Source organism: Pan troglodytes, chromosome 10 (assembly GCF_028858775.2).
Source record: "Pan troglodytes isolate AG18354 chromosome 10, NHGRI_mPanTro3-v2.0_pri, whole genome shotgun sequence".
In the NCBI taxonomy this organism is placed as follows: Eukaryota; Metazoa; Chordata; class Mammalia; order Primates; family Hominidae; genus Pan; species Pan troglodytes.
The window spans coordinates 34,346,424-34,368,573 of NC_072408.2; the positions used below are offsets into that span (position 1 = coordinate 34,346,424).

A 22,150-nucleotide genomic window follows, 5' to 3' on the forward strand; every position below is an offset into this window, starting at 1 on the left:
CATGGATGAAGCTGGAAGACATTATCCTCAGCAAACTAACGCAGGAACAGAAAAACAAACACCTCATGTTCTCACTTGTAAGAGGGAGCTGAATAATGAGAATACATGGACACATGGAGGGAACAATACACACTGGGGCCTATTGCAGGAGGGTATGGGTGTGGGAGAGAATCAGGAAAAATAGCTAACGCATTCTGGGTTTAATACCTAGGTGATAGGTTTATAGGTACAGCAAACCACCATGGTACACATTTACCCATGCAACAAACCTGCACATCCTGCACATGCACCCCAGAACTTAAAATTTAAAAAAATAAACAAAAATAGTGGCAATACCAAATGAAGACTGTATCAATTCTGTTACTGTCATAAATGCCTAAGTCCAAACTGGGTACCGGCATGTAGTTAAATAAGTAAATGTATATACTAGTAGGCAGCACTGAACGATGTATGGTGGAAGGAATTATTGACTTGTTCTGTCTAGGAGTGTCCTCAATATATTTGTGAATGGGTAAATTGATGAGTAGATACATGTCTGTAGGTGGAATGCAGAATAAATTACAGTTGCACAATCATTACGTCTAAGGATCAGGAAGGATAAAGGGGATGAAGAATCACATCTCACTATATTACATCTCTCTACTACCTTGTCTCAAAAGTGTTAGAGTGTCCTTCCTTGAATGGAGAAGAAGCAGAACTATAGATCGGTAACTGTCTTATTGAAAAAAGCTTATCTGGCAAAACCTCACAAGAATTCAGAGGAGCACACAACACTCAGAAACACAAGAGGGCTTTATAAATGAAGGAAAGCTAAATGCACTGGATGCAAAAGTCCTAATGACTCCTTTCATAGACTTGTGGAATTAAGCTTAGGGGCAGAGAAATATTCACTATGGAATGAACAATAGAATGTATGTATCAAATTCTGACAGAAATTTTGCCTTGTTTATCATTATCACTGTCAACTCAAAGCCTGACATTTATGCCAGATAACTCAGTTGAAGTTATAGTCAGGGATGATGATTTTTCTAGCCTCTGCTGCCAGGTATTCCTGCTGTTTTGCCTAGAAATCATGGCAAAGGGACTAGAAAACAGTTTCCATATGCCACAGTTGCTTGAATTATTCCTCAGATTCTCTTGTCATTTTTCATACGTAGGAACTCATTAGGCACCTAGCAGAAGAACATATGGAGGGGAACAATGATGCTATTGGTAGAAAATGCTATATAATAGACACTATATTTATATTCTAAAAAGTTCTTGCTGTAAACAGCTTACTAGAAACAGCAAAGGCTTCTTTTCCATGCATTAGGGAGTGACGTAATTATCACTGTCTTAGACACAAACGCAACATATTCTCTATTGAAACAATACATTTACTTGCCTCCTGGACAGAAGGGTTGTCATCTCTAATGATTTTTTTCCAATGAGAGTCTAGTTAGTGAGTTTCATAATTCAGAAATCATAATTCTTCTGCAGAAGAGAGGATGCTTCTGAATTTCCTGTAGCTATGACCTCCCTCAGTGGAAGAATTCTTACTTTAAAAAGACAAGTGTCTAGCTTAGCAGTTCAGAGCTTGCAATCTGCAATAAGAAAGACCTGGGTTCCAGTTTAGATCCACTGCTTGGTACAAGTTATTAATGGTCTCTAAGTACCAATTTCTTCATCTTTAAAATAAGGCCAATGGCATCAAATTCAGCAGTTGCGAGAATTTAGCAAAATAATTAAAGTCAGGCAGGTTCTGATAGATAAGTTGTTATCATCCTCATTATTATTATTGGGCAGTTTCACAAACAATACATTTATTTTAAAAGTACTTTTGTTCTACTAGGATAAAAGGTAAAATAAGGGGATATTCAGATAATGGAAACTTTTATTTCTTCACCAAAATTAAAATTACCAGAGAAAACAGGTATATATCCAGGTTCAAATCAGTTAAACCAAAAGCGTTGAAATTTAATTCAATTTTTCTTGTTACTGAGGGTTTGCTCTCTACTACTTGTGAGATTTTTAATATATTATTGTCATCTAATTGTATAATATTTTGATATACTATTGTCATTGTCATCTATATATAAAAACTGACAGGAATATTTATGCATTATTTACATAATATTTATATAATATTCCCGTCCGTTATTTCACCAGGAGATGTTTCTTTTGTGTATCTTGCTGTTTTGGTAGTCACCTGTTTGCAGTGGCACCACTGGTAAAGAAGACCTGTTCTGAAGTGTAATACAAGAGCCCGTTTGGTTTTGAGTTCTATTATTTAAAGTCCTTGGCTTTCTCTCTGTCACCAATGTTAATGGAAAGTTTTCTGTAAGAACAGTAAATTCATTTGAGATATGATGACAGGGAAAGAATCCAGATTCAAAAACCAAGCATTCGTGTAATTTTTGTTTAGATAGAGTCTTGCTCTGTCGCCAGACTGGAGTGCAGTGGTGCAATCTTGGCTCACCGCAACCTCTGCCTCCTGGGTTCAAGCAATTCTCCTGCCTCAGCCTCCTGAGTAGCTGAGACTACAGGCATGCACCACCACTCCCAGCTAATTTTGGTATTTTTAGTAGAGATGGGGTTTCACCATGTTGGCCAGGCTGGTCTCACACTCCTGACCTTGTTATTCACCTGCCTCGGCCTCCCAAAGTGGTGGGATTACAGGCGTGAGCCACCGTGCCTGGCCAACTGTTTATAATATTTAATAGATCTGCAAATACTAAAATTGCAAGGACAAACTGTACCTTTAACTCACACTGGGCTTCTTCTAGGGTACCAGTGGACTGGATAATAAGTTTTCTTTTCTTTTTTTAGAATCTATCTTCAAGAAGCTGAGAAAGCAGAAACCTGGGAATTAATGGATTCAGTATTATAAATGTAAGTCTGGATAAGAAGGGATGTGAAAAATAATTTTCTATGATTGTATGCTTTGATCAGATTATCTAGGCATTTACCACCTTTCCACTTTTGTAAAGCTTTGTAGGGACAAGTCATAAGCAATTATGCCAGAAGACAAAACTCATTTTGTTTCCTTTCCTGTGGAACAGGTTGAAATGATAATTGCTTCTGGTGTCTTACCATGTAGATGAGTCTTGATAATTTGAGGAAATCGGATTTTTCTATTTGTCAATCTAGTCTATGCAAAAATATGTATACTACAGTAGACCTAAACATTAACCTGGAGTTTTAAATCAATCCAATAGTAAACTGATAATCATGATATTTGTTATGTAGAGACAAGGCAATCGAAAGTGACACAGGGGCTACTTCATCAGGGACCATAAGTCCGGAGAAAGAATGTCATCTAAAGAAAGATAGTTAAACAGTCATCAATGGCTTTATTTACACATGCCAAGTAAAATAGAGAATTTAATTAATGCTTCAAATAGTTGAAGCTAAGAAGAAGCTTATTGCATCTTTTGCTTTTCTGGTATACATTGGCTTGATAGAGACAATGAAATAATTGTGTAGAATACAAGAAACTGAACATTGCTTGGCTGAGAATAAAGGAATTTATAATTTTGTAATATTGAGATCAAACAATACTGAAGGCTGATTTTTATGTTAAATAACTTTTTTCTATAAAAGAGTGGTTGTACTTAAAATTTATAGCATTGCTTATGGAACCAAAAAAGATAATACAGAGGGGAAAATGTCAGGATATCCATTGGCTCTATTATAGTATAGCAGCTTATAGCTGTTTTATGGATTTATTGTAATAGTTTTAAAAGGTCACTGAAATATGAAGACAATCGTCAGGCTTGGCTCTTTAAGAATTTGCTTTCAGCAAAGTATATCAATGCTTATGTTGATGGAACTTCCAGGTTCAACCCTAGGCTGATGGTTACATCCATACTTATTCAATTTTTTTACCCTTTTACTCTGATCTGGTTTGGGATAAAACCCCAGTTCAGTCTGGGACTGGCCCTGCCAGTATCCTGCCCAGACATAGCCCCTCCACAAGGCACAATAAGGCCCAGGAAACAATATACTTCATTTTTGAAAAGAAATTCTGATTTCATTTTTGTTACATCTTATCCTGGCTTTGTTATCAGGGTGATACTGGCTTCACAGTCAGTTAGAGAGGATTCTCTCTTATCTCTTGGAGTAGTTTTAGTTTAATTGATAGCAATTCTTCTTTGAATATCTGGTGGGATTTAGCTGTGAATACATCTGGCCATGGGCTTTTGTTTTTGTTGGCCTTTTTTTTTTTCATGACTTATTTTATCTCACTGTTTGTTATTGATGTTTTCAGGATTTCTATGTCTTCCTGATGCAAGCAAAGGAGCATTGTATGTTTCCAGGAATTTATCCATTTCTTCTATATTTCCCAGTTTGTGTGTGGAGAGGTGTTCACAGTGGTCTCGAATGATCTTTTGTATTTCTGTGGTGTCAGTTGTAATGTCACCATTTTCGTTTCTATTTGAGTTTATTTGAATCTTCCCTCTTTTTTAGTTTAGTTAATCTATTAATAGATAGCGGTCTATTAGTTTCATTTATATTTTCAAAGAACCAACTTTTGTGGCATGGATCTTTTGTATTTTTTTCCTTCTGTTTCATTTCATTCTACTCTTATCTTTGTTATTTCTTTTTTTTTCTGCTAGCTTTGGGTTTTGTTTGTTCGTGTTTCTCTAGTTCCTTGAGGTGTGATGTTCCTTGATTTGTGATCTTTCAGACTTTTAGATGTAGGTATTTAGTGCTATAATCTTTCTTCTTAGAGCTGCTTTTGCTGTATCTCAGAGGTTTTGATTACTTGTGTCACTATTATCATTCATTTTGAATAATTTTTAAATTTCTATATTGATTTTAATGTTAACTCAAAAGTCATTCAGGAGCAGACTGTTTAACTTCCATATATTTGTAAAGTTTTTGGGGTTCCTTTTGGAGTTTATTTCTAGTTTCATTCCACAGTGCTCTAAGAAGATACTGGATGTGATTTTGATTTTTAAAAATTTATTGGGATATGTCTTGTGGCATATCATATAATCTATCTTTGAGAATGTTCCATGTGTTAATGAGAAGAACGCATATTCTGCAGTCCTTGGGTAGAATGTTCTGTAATTATCGTTAGGTCCATTTATTCTAGAGTGCAGATTAAGTCCAGTGTTTTTAATTTATTGACTTTCTGCCTTGGTGATCTGTCTAGTGCTTTCTGTGCAGTGTTGAAGTCCCCCACTATTGTTGTGTTACTATATATCACTTTTCTTAGGTCAAGTAGTAACTGTTTTATGAATCTGAGAGCTCCAGAGATAGCTGCAAATATATTTAGAATTGTAATATCTTCTTGTTGGATTGATCCTTTTATCATTACATAATGACCTTCTTTGTCATTGTTTCTGCTGTCAATTTAAAGTCTGTATTATCTGATATAGAATAGCTATTCCTGCTCACTTTTGGGTTCCATTTGCATAAAATATATTTTTCCGCCCTTTTGCCTTGAGTCTAAAAGAATCCTTATGTGTTAGGTGAGTCTCTTGAAGACAGCAGATATTTACTTTGTGATTTTTTAAAATCCATTTTGCTAAAGAATTAAATATATGACCTGAAAACATAAAAATTCTAAAAGAAAAGCTTTTCTGGACATTGGCCTAGGCAAATAATTTATGACTAAGACTCCAAATGCAAATGCGACAAAAATAAAACTAAATAAATGGGACTTGATTAAACTAAAAACTTCTGTAAAGTAAAAGAAATAATTATCAGAGTAAACAGACAACTCACAGAATGGGAAAAAATACTTGCAAAGTATTTATGCCATAAAGGACTAATATTCAGAATCTAGAAGGAACTCAACCCAATCAGCAAGAAAAAAGCAAATTATTCCATTAAAAAGTGAGCAGATGACATGATTAGTCATTTCTCAAAAGATCTACAAATGGCCAAAAATCATGAAAAAGGGCTCAATATCACTAATCATCAGGGAAATGCAAATTAAAACCTGAATGAGATACCATCTTACCCCAGCCAGATTTGTCACTATCAGAAAGTCAAAAGTAATAGATGTTGGTGTGGATGTGGTGAAAAGAGAACACTTATACATCAGTGGTGGGAATGTAAATTAGCACAACTTCTATGGAAAATGGTATGGAGATTTCTCAGAGCACTAAAAGTAGATCTACCATTTAATCCAGCAATCCTGCTATTGGATATCTACCCAAAAGAAAAAAAGTCATTCTATCAAAAAGACACTTGCACATATATGCTTATCACAGCACAATTCATAATTGCAAAGATATGGAACTAACCTAAGTGTCCATTAACTGACGAGTGGTTATGAAAATGTGGTATATATACACTATCCTATGCAGCCATAAAAATAATGAAATGATGTCTTTTGCAGCAACTTGGATGGAGCTGGAGACCATTATTCTAAGTGAAGTAACTCAGAAATAGAAAACCAAACACCATATGTTCTCACTTTTAAGTGGGAGCTAAGCTATGGGTATGCAAAGGCATATAGAATGGTATAATGGACACTGGAGAGTCAAAAGCAGCCGACTTGGAGGGGATGAGGAATAATATTGGGTATGATGCACACTGTTCAGGTGAAGGATGCACCAAATTCTGTGGCTTAATCACTATGCAATTCATCCATGTAGTTAAAAACCACTTATACCGTAACAGCAAATGAAATTACAAAAAAGAAATCCTCATTTCAAAAAAGTTCTGTTATATTTTCTTCATAAGTATGCTTGTATGTGTCACACTATGCCACATTATTTTTAATTTGGTAAATAAAATCACCACTGATATATACTGGTAAATAAATATTTAAACTTCAGAAACCACAAATATATATAAATAGAACACAGGCAAATTTAAAAATTTCATCTCTTGATGTTCCAGTAGGTGGTTCTGGATTTTTCAGTGCTATGGCTAGAAGCTTATGACATTAACTTTGTTTTTATTGTATTTTAAATGAAGGAAAAGAGTAGTAAGTCTAAATGGTAAGATGTTAAAAAAAAATCCTATTAACCCAACATGTGAGGATCTGTGAATGTGTGTGTTTCTAAAATTAGAGAGAAACTATAAACTTCCTATGCATAGGCAATAAACTATTGGGAAGAACTGTTTTGGACAGGGATTCCTAGCTGAAAAATCAGGTGTTACTGGAAATTCCAATGAGAGGTGAGCAGTGCTGTATAAGTCTGTTCTCATGCTGCTAATACAGATGTACCTGAGACTGGGTAATTTAAAAAGGAAAGAGGTTTAACGGACTCATATTTCCACATGGCTTGGGAGACCTCATTGTCATGGTGGAAGGCAAAAGAGAAGCAAAGACATGTCTTACATGCCGGCAGACAAGAAGGCTTGTGCAGGGGAACTCCCGTTTATGAAACTGTTGGCTCTCCTGAGACTTACTCACTATCCTGAGAACAGCACAGGAATGACCCATCCCCATGATTCAATTACCTCCCATTGGGTCCCTCCCACTACATGTGGGAATTACGGGAGCTACAATTCAAGAAGAGATTTGGGTGGGGACACAGCCAAATCATATCAATTCCCTTCTGTGTCACCTGTCACAAAGATGCCTTAGCTTGTATCTAGAGTCCGTGTGTGGGATTTCAGATATTCCCTACTTGCCTGGCACCTGAATTTACTAAAAGGGTCTCTACTGCATCCATCAAAACAAGTTACTCTGTTACTATTCCATGAAGCAACTCTGTTTGCCTAGTGAGGTGTCACAAGGCATATTCCTAATCACTTCACCTCAGCACCTTTTATCATATTTCTTTCACTTCCAGAAAAATTTTATACAACAACTAAATAGCTCTTGAACTTCGACTTTGAGGCACGCCAAAGTTTAATATAATTTTAAAGCAATAATCACCACATCATTGAAGGTGTGATGGGAAATGTTAATGCATCAAAGCAGGAACACATTACATTTCATTAAATTTAGGAAAAGTCTGTTTGCTAGGCAATAAACATTAAGACTGAGAGTTCTAATTTTTTACAAAAAGCGCTCTAATTTTCTTTGTTGGATCGTGCAGTATTTCTCACATGGGATTTAAATGTCAATAGCATTGAAGTGGCCGTTTAATTTCTGTTCAAATCATTAAAATGAAGTCTTTGCCCCAACTAAAAATTATAAAATATTCTACATTTTTGTGACTCAAAGTGATCTAAAAATTAACTTCACTTTATATAAAGTGAAGTGCTGTCATTTCCTGGAGTGGGCAAAAAATAATAAGGACAATATTTAAAAATGTAATAGTTATGCCAAATTGCACTTTAATAAAATTATGTGTTTAATTCAGGAAAAAAATCCCACTCCAGTAATCTGTATATTAAAGTGGCATCATTATTTTCTAAGTTTCTTGGCCTTTATTTATGTTTATCTAATGTCTATTTTGGATAGCAGAACTTCCCAGATATACCAGATTGCCTAATTAAATGGTTTTCTAATACCTATTATAAGATATTAAAAAATAACAACAACAAAGCAAAACCTAAACCCTGAAGAATTCCTAGAATTTATACTAAAGGTCAATAGCTAACACCTCACCTATTTTTTTATTTTAGCCACATTCTTTTGTAAAAGTTCCCAGAGTGACATCAATAATCTGCATAATGTAGAGAAGCTATGATTTCTTTTTTTCTTTATTTTCAAAAGTATGTTTTATTGTAATAGAATATTAAAATCTCCAAAAAGAGTTTCTTTGATTTGTCTCAATGCTGGAATATTATTTAAATATATTTTGTTTGGTGAATAGATATAAACTCATTCAACTCATTCACAGTAAAAGCTCTGGTGCCTTAAGCTGCTTTTCCCAGTTACAGGACTGTCAAGGTGACTTCTCTTTCTGTTTCAATTGCTCAGCTTTGCCATCATTTAACCATTACAGTGATGGAAGGCTTGCACTACACTTATTTATGTAGGGTGACATTTCAGGAGAGAGAAACCTCCCCCATTGAGTGTGGAAGGAAATGTTAAGTTAATGGATACAAAAAAGATGCCATAAAATAATGAAATGAACAGATTACATTTTGAAAGAAGATTTGGAAATCACGAAATGTCAATTATTCCTAATAAGTGGTGAATCATTACCAGTGACTGTTCTGTGCTTAGCTTGCTTTCCGCCATTTTGTCTGAGGCACTAGTTAGAGACTCTAGTTTTTGCTTTGTAAGCTGGTGACATTTTTCCTCATGCCCTTGAAAATAAGCAGGTAATGGAGCCTTTTAGATCTGTTTTTGCATGGCGTTAAACTCGAAATACAATAGAGCTAGAGATGACATTTGGAATGGGCTAATATATTTTGTTAAATGGCACTTTCAATAAGCTCTATAAGCTTCATTACCAGTTTCCCAGGCATAGGGAGTCTCAGATGTTTTCACCATCAGTCACCGCTGAAACATATAGGAAAACAATCTTGAAATGCTTTAGAAGTGTACATATTTACTATCAATTTAAATACTAATGAAAGACATTCAGATTGTAGACCTGTGAAGAGACTGCAGCAATATTTTACAATAATTTATAATAATGGTCAAGATTGTTCTTAAACCCAGGGTCAATCAGAGTGTAAACAACAGTAAATAACTGTCAAATGCTTTTTGGCTGCTTACCGTGTGCCAGATACTGTGCTAAGTGCTTTCTGCATATCCTCTCGTTTAATCCTCAAATCATACTATAAAATATGCGCAGTATCCCTTTTACAGATGAGAAAACTGAGCCCTAAACTGTTTAAATAACTTGGCTGGATTCAAAACTAGCAAGTAGTGGGTACATACTGGCCTGTCTGCAAAGCCTTTATTTTTAACCAGGATATAAGGTGTTTGCTATGCTCTTTTCCTTACTGTGTTCTTCTACTTAACATAAGAAATACTGATATACAAATAAAACTGTGCTAGAAGACATTTATTTTTATAGGTATAAAGGAGCAGTTTCTTGCCAGTGAAATGAACTTAAAATCCTAAGAAATACTGATAGAAGTGTCTTTTAAAATGGTGCTGTCCTGTTTCTATACAGCATTCCAAAGATGCTGCCACTGCTCACAGGTCAGAAGAGTTATACAGTCATTCTATATACATATATTTATTTTTAGAATAACCTATTCTCTTTATTTGTATGTTGCTGAGATCAATGTGATGGGAAACTAAGAGAGTAGTACCTGGATTCTTATGACTTTCAAATGATCTAGTTCAAAAGAGTCATGTTAAACATGCTCTTTGAACTCTGCTTTTGGATATGTTGCCATAAGATTAATATTATATTCCCTCTTTTCCCAGATCAGGAAATCCTGAGAGTTGTCATGAAACCCTCTGCCACTTTTCCAATATTTTATTAGTAGGGAAATAGTGAAAATGAATGGATCTGACAGATACAAGCAGTTGAGAGTATGGCCTGTAAGTATGTGTTCATGAAAAAATATCAGTTACCAGTCATTGCACAAACTAGATCAAATGAATTACATAATATTTATAAAACTATTAATAAATGACAATCATCCCTCCAAACATTCTCCAACCATCTATTTCTCTCAAACCAAAAATAAAATGTATTTTTATTTATGTGTAGCCCTCCTATTAAATTCAATTATACTATCTATATACCAAGTTCTGCTTTCTACTTCTTCCAGTGGAATGTTAGCAGAAATGAAAAGTCCTTTGGACTGGGCTTTAACAGTCTTTTTCATGCCCTCTATCTCTTTTTCACTGGTATTTCTGGCTGGAAACTCACTTGTGCAATGCCCAGAGGGTAGTAGAGCTGTTCTTCTAACCTGAACCCTAGACAGCTTAAAGGAATGAAGCCTGCACACCAGTCTTTTTAGAAGTAAACTTCTATCTTATTTGAACCATTGCTTTCTGGGTATCTTTGAAATAGCAATTTGGTATACCTTCCTCACTTGAAAATTAGAGCCATATTTAATTTAGATTACATATGTTAAATGCCTCTATCCTCATCTTTGTATGTACAATATGGAGTTTGGTTGTTTTTTTAATCCTGCTGTCTGTTGCAAACAAGCCTGGTTACCACACTGATATGTGATCATTTACTTGTGTCAGCCTTGTTATCCAAGGTACTGATAGTTTTATGCTGTCTGTCTGTAATTGTCTATACAATTCAGATATTAAAGATGTGGAGTTTTCATCAGCTATATTTATATAGCACTAGCCTATATTTTCCTGTTTGCTACTGCACAGATCCATGTGATCCTTGAATCAAGGTAGCTTCATTCTCTTCAAATGTTCATTTAGTCTCCTGCAGTGAATGCCACTTGTCATTTCTCTCTAGGCTTTGGTGGGATTGGCATGTGAAGATAATAGGATCTTGTGTTATTGGCTACTCTGGCATGGAGGTGTAGTGAGCTAGTAACTTTGACTGAGTCTTGTGAAAAATGCTATCCTCTCATTACTCATACCTCATACTATTTTTACTTTTTTGCTGCACTATTATATTTTCTAATTATTAGGTTTATGGTACATATTTGATTATAGATATTTTGGTTCTCTTTTTCCTTTAAATCTTTTCCAAAAGATGTAATTTATCCATACCCAAGAAAAAAAGGAACCTATGTGACACAAATTAATAAGGTTTTGCATGTTTTTATTTGGTATGTAATTATTTTTCCAAAATAATGACAAAATCAGAATGGTTTTTGTAAAGTTTCTGATCATAAACATAGAAAAAAAATAAAGGTTATAAACTCCAAATTAGTGATAGCCTTTTGTTTATTTTAAAATGCAGCAATTTTCTTTACACCTTTCCAATTTCATGTCCTTTAAAATTAGAAAGAAAAAAAATCCACTGAACATCATGCAATTAGAAGTGCCATTAGGCAAGGGGTCAATGGATTGGCTGGAGAAAGCTGGAAGCTTGAAATGACTGTCTACAAGGTGATCAAGAACACAGCACCTGGATGAAGGGAGGAGCAGGAGAAAAGGTGGTGACAGTAAGCAAGGAGAGGTGAGTCAATGCTTTAGGAATGTCAGACTACTCAATATGAGAATCATGGCTTTGAGGCATCAGCTGAAAGAGGCCAATGGGAGCAGGATGGTCTCAGAAGAGAGGAAAATAAACTCATGGAGATCAGTATTCAGTTTGAGGGATGTGCACTTCCTCTGCAGGAAGGTTGGTTGGGACAATTCTGGTGTACTAAGCCCTACTAAACTTGCTCACAGACACTTTGCAGGAAAACTAGGGCAAGTGAAAAAATGGCACTTCTTTATAGATGTACCACTGAGTGGACATTTTAATTTACTATAATTCCAAGTAAAACTCTACAGTACCGTTAGTTTTATTTGTTAGTTTGTTTTCATTCCAGATAACCTCCAGAGTTCTTGCAGGTTGGATTATGGAGACGAAAAGTTTAGGTATACCAGTCAGCCAACTCAGTATCAGACAAGGCCATGTTTACGTTTTCCTCCAGGTCTCATTGCTCTAAGCCCCCACCTATTACATAGCTAAAAAAAAAAAGTCACCCTTTTCCTTGGTGTATTCCTCTGATTTTTTATCCAAACCTTAAAGATACTCATCAACCTAGGAATGTGTTTCTCACCTGGAGGTCTGTGGTAAACTTGGGATGAAAATCACAAATATCTTAGTTGGCCAGAGGCAGTGCTGCCGCAATCAAGGGGATTCACTTGCCTGAGGAGTCACTGTGTCTGTGGGGAAGACAGGGCTCTGATGCTAGTAGAAAAAGCAGAAGTCTGTGGCTTCTGCTGCAAGTTACATGCCCAGGTTTAGTGAGGTAGAAAAGAGAATGATCCTGCTTTCATTTCGCCGAGGGATGTACTGCCACACCCCTTGGGGCCAACAGTGGTGTTATGTCCGTTTGGGGATTTTGCCCTTGGTGTTTCCACAAAATTTGCAGAAGGTGTCACGGAGACTAGACCAGCATGGATTCCACTGTCAGTGCAAGTCCTGCTGGAGTCTAACTGTATCCTACAAACACACTTTGGTCTTGGGATTGCAGCTACATCATTAGTCCAGGCTATTTTATGGTGTTCCCTCTCAGGAGCACTGGTGTTCCTTTTGAAGTTACGTTTCAATGGGATTGTTGTAATGCATCAGAAATATTTTTATGTTACTACACTTCAGAGAATGTCCTTTTTTACCGCGAACCTATTCAGCTTCCCAGGAAGTATATATGAGTACTTGCAAATGGGAACTTTCAAAGATGAGGATTACCCAACTCCATGTATGATCATCCAAGATCTCAATAAACATTGTCCAGAGATGGATGTTGAGAATGTTAAAAACAATAGCATTTTGGCCCATAGTATAAATAGGAAATTATAATGTTCTGTTATTCTAAATAACTTAGGAATTTGAGAGAGAATACACAAAAACGGGCGTAATAAAACCTGGCAATTTGGGTTTCTTGTTCTGGTAATAACCATCATATCTGTGTCATCAATAGGCATATATGAAATGCCCTTTGAGCTGGACATTATGTTGAGTGCAATATGGAGTGAGATAAAGATTCATCTAAAGCATTGAAAACTTTGCTAAAACAATATTTTGGGGGATAACATTTGCTGAAAACTGTATTTCTTATCTTCTCTCTTCTTACCTTTGTATTTCATTCCATATTCTTGTTATTACTTAAAGTGTTAATTCTTAATCTCCTTAGAGACCTTTCCGTGACTTTGCTGGGACTAGGTATGGAACAACTAAAAAGGAGCACATTAAATTCAGCCATTAATTAAGGGTGCTGTAGGACACAATTTAGAATCATGGACAATTTACAATCTTGTGTGTGAATTAGTACTACAATACTGCATTTCAAAAGGTTACAGATGAAGTAAAGTTGTTCTTCTCAGGGAAATCTACATATGGGTACTTAGGATGAAAAAAAGGAGAAGATAGAGTTTATGCTTTCAAAGAATAAAAAAAGGTAAGTGAAGGCAAATATCAATGACATTTGAATTGAGATTGAGAAGACTGCTGCTATAATTTCTATGGCTCATGCAATTGCAGTTTTGAAATAAAGCATTCAAAACTTTGCTAAATGAGATTGCTCATTTCCGTATTGAATAGGCAAAAGATAATACCTGCTATAAAATGAGATGTAGCTCATTTTACCAAGACCCCCTGGAAAATAGCCTCTCTCACTGTTCACTACTCCTTCAGGATGACAGTGTCATTACAGAGAGATTTCTATAGCCAAAATTTTGTTCTTTCCTTTACAGAGTATTAGGGATTATAAAACGTTAGAATTGCGTACTGTTCATCGTAGAATCTTTGGGGAAGAAATACCAAATATTTAGAATAGTGGAGGTCTTTTTTCCTCTCAATAGTTTAAAAAAATGAGAATGCATATGTAGTGTCTATAGTTAACTTGACTAAATTAGTAAGCTGGGAAGTAACATGTGAAAAACATGAGCTCTTTTGAAAAAAAAGACTTTCACATCAGACAAACTAAGCAAAATATTTTGGTCAATAATATATTATTTATAGGTTTTATAAAAAATAAAAAGACAAAAACCCTTTGTGTTCAAGCTAGAGCTAACTTAACTGAATTGTGTTATTTGTGAGTGAAACTTATCACTGGTGTTTGATCCTACCTGTGTCTTCTTTCTCTGAGGTCTAATGCTCTTGCTCATGCCATCGGTTACCCACTTCTGCCCTTCCAAAATAGTATTTTATGCTCTATTTATCCTTTTAATTTTGCCTTCCTCCTTCAGCCCTCCATTCAAATCTACTCTTAGTTATCAGAGTGGAAGAGAGTGGGATAAATCTGTTACATATCTATGCCTACACTATGGTATGACTGACATGTAGCTTTAAATGTTCTTCAGAAGTATTTGTATAACCTACAAAAATAATCTCTACTGTGGAAAAAGACACCGTCTTAGAGCACTTGAACTGCTATAACCTATGCCTTCAACTGGGTAATTAATAAAAAACATAAATTTATTGATCGTAGTTCTGAAGGCTGAAAAGTCCAAGATCACAGTGTCAACAGATTTGGTGTCTAGTGAGGGCTCTCTGCTTCACAGACAGCATCTTGTTGTTGTGTCATCCAAGGGTGAAATGGGGTGATATGGTTTGGCTGTGTCCCCACTCAAATCTTGAATTGCAGTTCCCATAATCCCCGTGTGTTTGGGGAGAGAGCTGGCTGGAGATAATTGAATCATGGGGGCAGTTTCCCCCATGCAATTCTTGTGATAGTAAGTTCTCATGAGATCTTATGCTTATATAAGGGGTGAGATCTCATGCTTACATAAAGGGCTTCCCCCTTTGCTTGGTTCTCACACTTCTTCTTCCTGCCATCATGTGAAGAAGGACATGTTTGCTCCCCCTTCCACCATGATCATGTTTCCCGAGGCCTTCTCAGCCATGCAGAACTGTCAGTCAATTAAATCTCTTTCCTTTATAAATTATCCAATCTTGGGCAATTCGTTTTTTTTTCTTTTTTCTTTTTTTATTTTATTATTATTATACTTTAAGTTTTAAGATACATGTGCACAATGTGCAGGTTAGTTACATATATATACATGTGCCATGCTTGTGGGCTGCACCCATTAACTCGTCATTTAGCATTAGGTATATCTCCTAATGCTATCCCTCCCCGCTGCCCTCACCCCACAACAGTCCCCAGAGTGTGATGTTCCCCTTCCTGTGTCCATGTGTTCTCATTGTTCAATTCCCACCTATGAGTGAGAACATGCAGTGTTTGGTTTTTTGTCCTTGCGATAGTTTACTGAGAATGATGATTTCCAATTTCATCCATGTCCCTACAAAGGACATGAAATCATCATTTTTCATGGCTGCATAGTATTCCATGGTGTATATATGCCACATTTTCTTAATCCAGTCTATCATTGTTGGACGTTTGGGTTGGTTCCAAGTCTTTGCTATTGTGAATAGTGCCACAATAAACATACGTGTGCATGTGTCTTTATAGTAGCATGATTTATAGTCCATTGGGTATATACCCAGTAATGGGATGGCTGGGTCAAATGGTATTTCTTGTTCTAGATCCCTGAGGAATCACCACACTGACTTCCACAATGGTTGAACTAGTTTACAGTCCCACCAACAGTGTAAAAGTGTTCCTATTTCTCCACATCCTCTCCAGCACCTGTTGTTTCCTGACTTTTTAATGATTGCCATTCTAACTGGTGTGAGATGGTATCTCATTGTGGTTTTGATTTGCATTTCTCTGATGGCCAGTGATGGTGAGCATTTTTTCATGTGTTTTTTGGCTGCATAAATGTCTTCTTTTGAGAAGTGTCTGTTCATGTCCTTCACCCACTTTTTGATGGGGTTGTTTGTTTTTTTCTTGTAAATTTGTTTGAGTTCATTATAGATTCTGGATATTAGCCCTTTGTCAGATGAGTAGAGTGCAAAAATTTTCTCCCATTTTGTAGGTTTCCTGTTCACTCTGATGGTAGTTTCTTTTGCTGTGCAGAAGCTCTTTAGTTTAATCAGATCCCATTTGTCAATTTTGTCTTTTGTTGCCATTGCTTTTGGTGTTTTAGACATGAAGTCCTTGTTGGGCAATTCTTTAAAGCAGTGATTCTTTAGAGCAGTGATATGGTTTGGCTGTGTCCCCACCCAAATCTCATCTTGAATTGTTGTTCCCATAAATCCCCCGTGTCATGGGAGAGACCTGGTGGGAGGTAATTGAGTCGTGGGGGTGCTGACTCTCATGCTGTTCTCATGATAATGAGTGAGTCCTCACAAGATCTGATGGTTTTATAAGGGACTTTACTCCTTCTTTGCTTGGCACTTCTCCTTCCTGCCACCATGTGTAGAAGGATATGTTTGCATCCCCCTTCTGCTATGATTATGAGTTTTCTGAGGCCTCCCCAGCCATGCTGAACTGTGGGTCCATCAAACCTTTTTCTTTTATACATTACCCAGTCTCAGGTATGTCTTTATTAGTAGCATTAGAACAGACGAATACAGTAAATTGGTAATGCAGATAGTGGTGTGCTGCTATAAGGATATCAAAAAATGTGGAAGTGACTTTGGAATGGGGTAACAGGCAGAGGTTAAAACAGTTTAGAGGGGTCAGAAGAAGAGAGGAAAATATAGGAAAGTTTGGAACTTCTTAGAAACTTAGAGGGCTCAGAAAACAGAAATATATGGAAAAATTTGGAACTTCCTAGAGATTTGTTGAATGGCTTTTACCAAAATGCTGATGGTGATATGGACAATGAAGTCGAGGCTGAGGTGGTCTCAGATGGGGATGTGGAACTTGTTTGGAACTGGAGTAAAAGTCACTCTTGCTATGCAAAGAGACTGGCAGCATTTTGCCCCTGCCCCAGAGATCTGTTGGAGTTTGAACTTGAGAGAGATGATTTAGGGTATCTGGCAGAAGAAATTCCAAGTGGCAAAGTATTCAAGAGGAAGCAGACGATAAAAGTTTGGAAAATTTGCAGCTTGACTATGCAAAAGAAAAGAAAAACCTATTTTCTGGGGAGAAATTCAAGCCAGCTGCAGAAATTTGCATACGTAATGAGGAGCTGAATGTTAATTACAAAAACAATGGGGAAAATGTCTCCAGGGCATTTCAGAGACCTTTACAACACCCCCTCTCATCAAAGGCTTTGAGGCCTAGGAGGGAAAAATGGTTTTGTGGGCTGGGCCCAGGAACCCCCTGCTCTGTGCAGCCTCAAGACATGGAGCCCTGAGTTCCAGCTGCTTCAGCTCTAGCCGTGGCTAAAGGGGTCAAGGTGCAGCTCAGGCCATTGCATCAGAGGGTGCAAGCCTTAAGCCTTGGAGGCTTACATGTGGTGTTGGGCCTGTGGGTGCACAGAAGTCATTAACTGATGTTGAGGAACCTCTGCCTAGATTTCAGAGGATGTATGGAAATACCTGGATGTCCAGGCAGAAGTCTGCTGCAGGGGTGAAGCCCTCATGGAGAACCTCTGCTAGGGCAGTGTGGAAGGGAAAGGTGGGGTTGGAGACCCCACAGAGAGTCCCCACTGGGGCACAGCCTAGTGGAGCTGTGAGAAGAGGCCCACTGTCCTCCAGGTCCCAGAATGTTACATCTACCAACAGCTTGCACCATGTCCCTGAAAAAGCCACAGACACTCAACAACAGCCATGAAAGCAGCCAGGGGGAGGGCTGTACCCTGCAAAGCCACAGGGCAGAGCTGCCCAAGGCCATAAGGGTCCACCTCTTTCATCAGCGTGACCTGAATGTAAGAAATGGAGTTAAAGGAGATCTTTTTGGAACTTTATGTTTTAATGACTGTCCTATTAGATTTTGGATTTGCATGGGGGCTGTAGCCCCTTGGTTTTGGCCAATTTCTCCTATTTGTAATGGATGTATTTACCCAATTTACCCATTGTATCTAGGAAGTAACTAACTTGCTTTTGATTTTACAGGCTCATAGGTCAAAGGCACTTGCCTTGTTGCAGATAAGACTTTGAACTTGTTCTTTTGGGTTAATTTGGGGGACTGTTGGAAAGGCATGGTTGTGTTTTAAAATGGGAGTACATGAGATTTGGGAATTGCCAGGGGTTGAATGATATGGTTTTGCTGTGTCCCCACCCAAATCTCATCTTGAATTTTAGTTCTCATAATCCCCACATGTCATAGGAGGAACCAGGTGGGAATAATTGAATCATGAATGAAGTTACCCTCATGCTGTTCTCATGGTAGTGAGTTCTCATGAAATCTGGTGGTTTTATAAAGGGCTCTCCCACTCTTAACTTGGCACTTCTCTTTCCTGCCACTATGTAAAGAAGGACATGTTTGCTTCCACTTCTGCCATGATTATAGGTTTCCTGAGGCTTCTCCAGCCATGCTGAACTGTGAATCAATTAAACCTCTTTCCTTATTAATTACCCAGTCTCATGTATGTGTTTATTAGCAGCATGAGAGCAGACTAATACATAGCATGAGAATGGACTAATACAGGGGGTCAGCAAAGGAGCAAACAAGCCTCTCCAGGACTTCTTTATAATGGCACTAATTTTACTCACAGGACTCTGCCCTTGTGATCTTGAAAGAAATAATAATATTTTATCCCAAAATATACTACTTTGACATATTTCAAGATGGCTGTTCAGAGGGCATGCAAACAGAAGTAGCCCTGCTAAACTGCCTTTTGAGGGGGAGATTTGCATCTGTAGAGAATCTGCATTGATGCAGCCAGGCTTTCTCTGAAAGCCTCCCTCGTCTGGATCTAGGGAAGTTTAACTGACAGTCTGATACCTTTAAAAGTCTGATGTAAACATTTACCATCTATTTTCTCTCAGGGCTGTGAGACTTCATTCACCTCTCAAGACAACTTTTGCCAGCCAGACACACAAGACCACCTTTGCTAGTTAGGCCTCCTCTTCTTCTCTTTTTATAACCTTCTTTGTCACTATTACCTGTTTTGCATGATCCAAGTCCCCATTCTTTCTGTAACCTCAAGATGGTATATGAGCTTCTGAACTTCAAGTGGTGAGGGTGTGGGGTGAGGAAAGTGAGGTAATCATTCTATGATTCTTTCTCATGTGCATGTTAATAAATTTGTATGCCGTGTTACTAATTCATTTCCTTTTGTGAACTGACTTTTCAGCAAACCTTCAGAGGGCTAAGGGGAAGCCCTTCACCCCTACAGTTTTGGCACTGTGAACAGGATCTCATCAAAGCGTCTCTGCTTTTCAGGGAGCCGCAGTGAAAGAAACCCAGGACCTGACAAGCCAACAGAAAGGTAAGAAGTTTTACCAGCCAGGTTCCTGGTCTCTCTTCCTGTGGAATTTGACTGAGCTGACGCTAAAAACCCACTATTTGTCTCTCTTTTTCTCTGCAAAGTTTTGATTAATAGGAGAAAAAAATTTGTGTGAGTAGTCTTGGGTATAGCAATGCTGGTATATTTTATGGTATAAATATTCATATTGTTTGATTCCTATAGTACCCAAAGCAGACTGTGTTGGTTAATACTGAGTGTCAACTTAACTGGATTGAAGGATGAAAAGGGTTGTTCCTGGGTGTATCTGTGAGGGTATTGCCAAAAGAGATTAACATTTGAGTCACTGAATTGGGAAATGCAGAACCACCCTCAATCTGGATAGGCACAATCTAATCAGCTGCCAGTGCAGCTAGAATAAAAGCAGGCAAAGAAATGTGGAAAGACTAGACTGGCTTAGTCTTTTGGCCTACATCTTTCTCCCATGCTGGATACTTCCTGCCCTCAAAAATTGGACTCCAAGTTCTTCAGCTTTTCAGCTCTTGAACCTTCAACCACAGACTGAAGGCTGCACTGTCGGCTTCCCTATTTTTGAGATTTTGGGACTCGGACTGTATTCCTTGCCCCTCAGCTTGCAGAGGGCCTTTTGTGGGTCCTCACCTTGTGATTGTGTGAGTCAATACTCCTTAATAAACTCTCCTTTATGTATACATGTATCCTGTTAGTTCTGTTCCTCTAGAGAATCTTGACTAATACACAGTATTTTCCTTTGTTTTTCTGTGTTGTTCTGTCATAAAAGGGATATTATAGGGTAAAACACAGGCCTAAAACCACTGTAATCCCATTGCTCAAGCTGGCCCTGCAGACCAGTCAGTTTTGCCATTCTGATCAGAAAGGTATATAAAATTTGCTGTCCAGCCCCAAAATAAAAACTGGATGAGTTTCCCCTCTTGTCTTGTTTTATGTCCTTGAGAGCTTGACTTTTGACACAGTGGGAGCACTCTGGCTCTGCACCGTCTGGGGGGAGGGGAATGATTTTTGGGTCACATCTGGTGGCCAATCTGAAAAGATTAGGAATCCAAGACACATAAGATTCTATGCAACACACTCTTTGTTCTGAATGTGTCGTGCTCTCAGGGGAGCTTGTCTTAAGACATTCCATTCCCATGAACTTTTGTCATCTCAACTCTTGTAGCCTTGTTAGTCCAGGAAATGTTTAATCCCAGGAGGGCCTAGCTGGTGTCATGGATTGACAGATCTATGATGAGCAGCACCCACAAACTTGTGGGTAACCAGGCCCTGTACACATAAACACCATCCTTAACCATCAGTGGCAACAAGAGACTTTTGCTATCTTAACCTATTCTTTGAAGCAAAAGTTCTGGAGAGAGATCTTTGGGATTGCCTCTCCTATGCCTTCTCCAAAAAACATCAATTTAGTCTTATTCTAAACCTATAAAATTACACCCTGAGCTTTCCATGAAGTTGCCACTGGGTTGAGTCACCGTTGGAATAAGTACACTATTGGAAATTCTAATCATTAGTGGATCATTTACATTAGACAGACTACTAAATTACAAAAAAAAGTTTTTAGGGATCTCTCATTTTAAAAAATTATTTTATTTATTTGTATTTATGGAGACATCAAATTAATAGAAAAACATATAATAGTGTCATGATAGAAAATCTTTTGACTAAATTAAAATGCTAAAATCTACCTGACCTAAAACAAAGTTAAAATTCTTTATATGCTCAGACTGCCTGCTTTAGACCCCACACAGAACTGACAATGAAAGCTGCCCTACCTTGTAATCTAGTAGATACAATTCTGTTCCATCACTATGGCCTGGATTCAATTCCCAGTTAAAGAGCCAGACCCCTTTCATTTGATATTTTCTGACTTTTGCCTTTTGGGAGGACCCATTTATTGTTGGGAAGAGGAACATTGGTAAAAATAATAAAGTTCAAAAGCCGGTAATATCAGGGATATCAACTATTTATCCCGGCTAAAATCTGATACTTAGAGACTTTTTAAAAGTTTTTTTAAAGTGCTCCTTTGTCAGAAGTCATATTAATTAGAAGCTGATATTCAAGGTCTTTCTGATTTTGGATCTGTTTTTGAATTTTATTTTCAGTTGTCTGAACCCCTTTTTAAGATTATGTAATTTGTCCCTCTGTTTTCTGTTTTTTTTTTTTAATTTTCCCCCCATTTATTTCTACTCCTTGCCTCTCCTTCCTCTTTGCCATCTTTGATACCACATGAAGAAATCTAGAAGAGACTTCTAACAACCCTGAAATACCTAGAAGAAAATAGAAAAAGGTACCACACACACTGATTCTGGGGTCTTCTCTCTTCTTCCTAGTGGATCCTGAAAATCTACTTTGCCCTGGTTTACAGCTTTGCTCTCTTTTGCATTGAATCACCTGATCTCTTTGGCTTTTGGGAGTACCAGGAGTTACTTTGTACTATAAGAGGAAACCTTTGTATGTGCAATGGCTGGTGGGTTACTGGCTATAGTTTCAGAGGTGGCTGACAGTGGTTGCAATAAATAGTTATTACTGAAA

The 22,150-nt window shown here is 37.4% G+C and overlaps 1 long non-coding RNA gene across 1 annotated transcript; it reads left to right on the forward strand.

The window, feature by feature from the left end:
* Positions 1–2,699: 2,699 nt before the first annotated feature.
* Positions 2,700–19,640, forward strand: LOC104001507 (uncharacterized). The gene is made up of 4 exons (XR_673325.5): positions 2,700–2,871; positions 10,232–10,348; positions 11,735–11,909; positions 19,475–19,640. It is a non-coding gene; the product is annotated as an uncharacterized LOC104001507 (long non-coding RNA).
* The last annotated feature ends 2,510 nt before the right edge of the window (positions 19,641–22,150 follow it).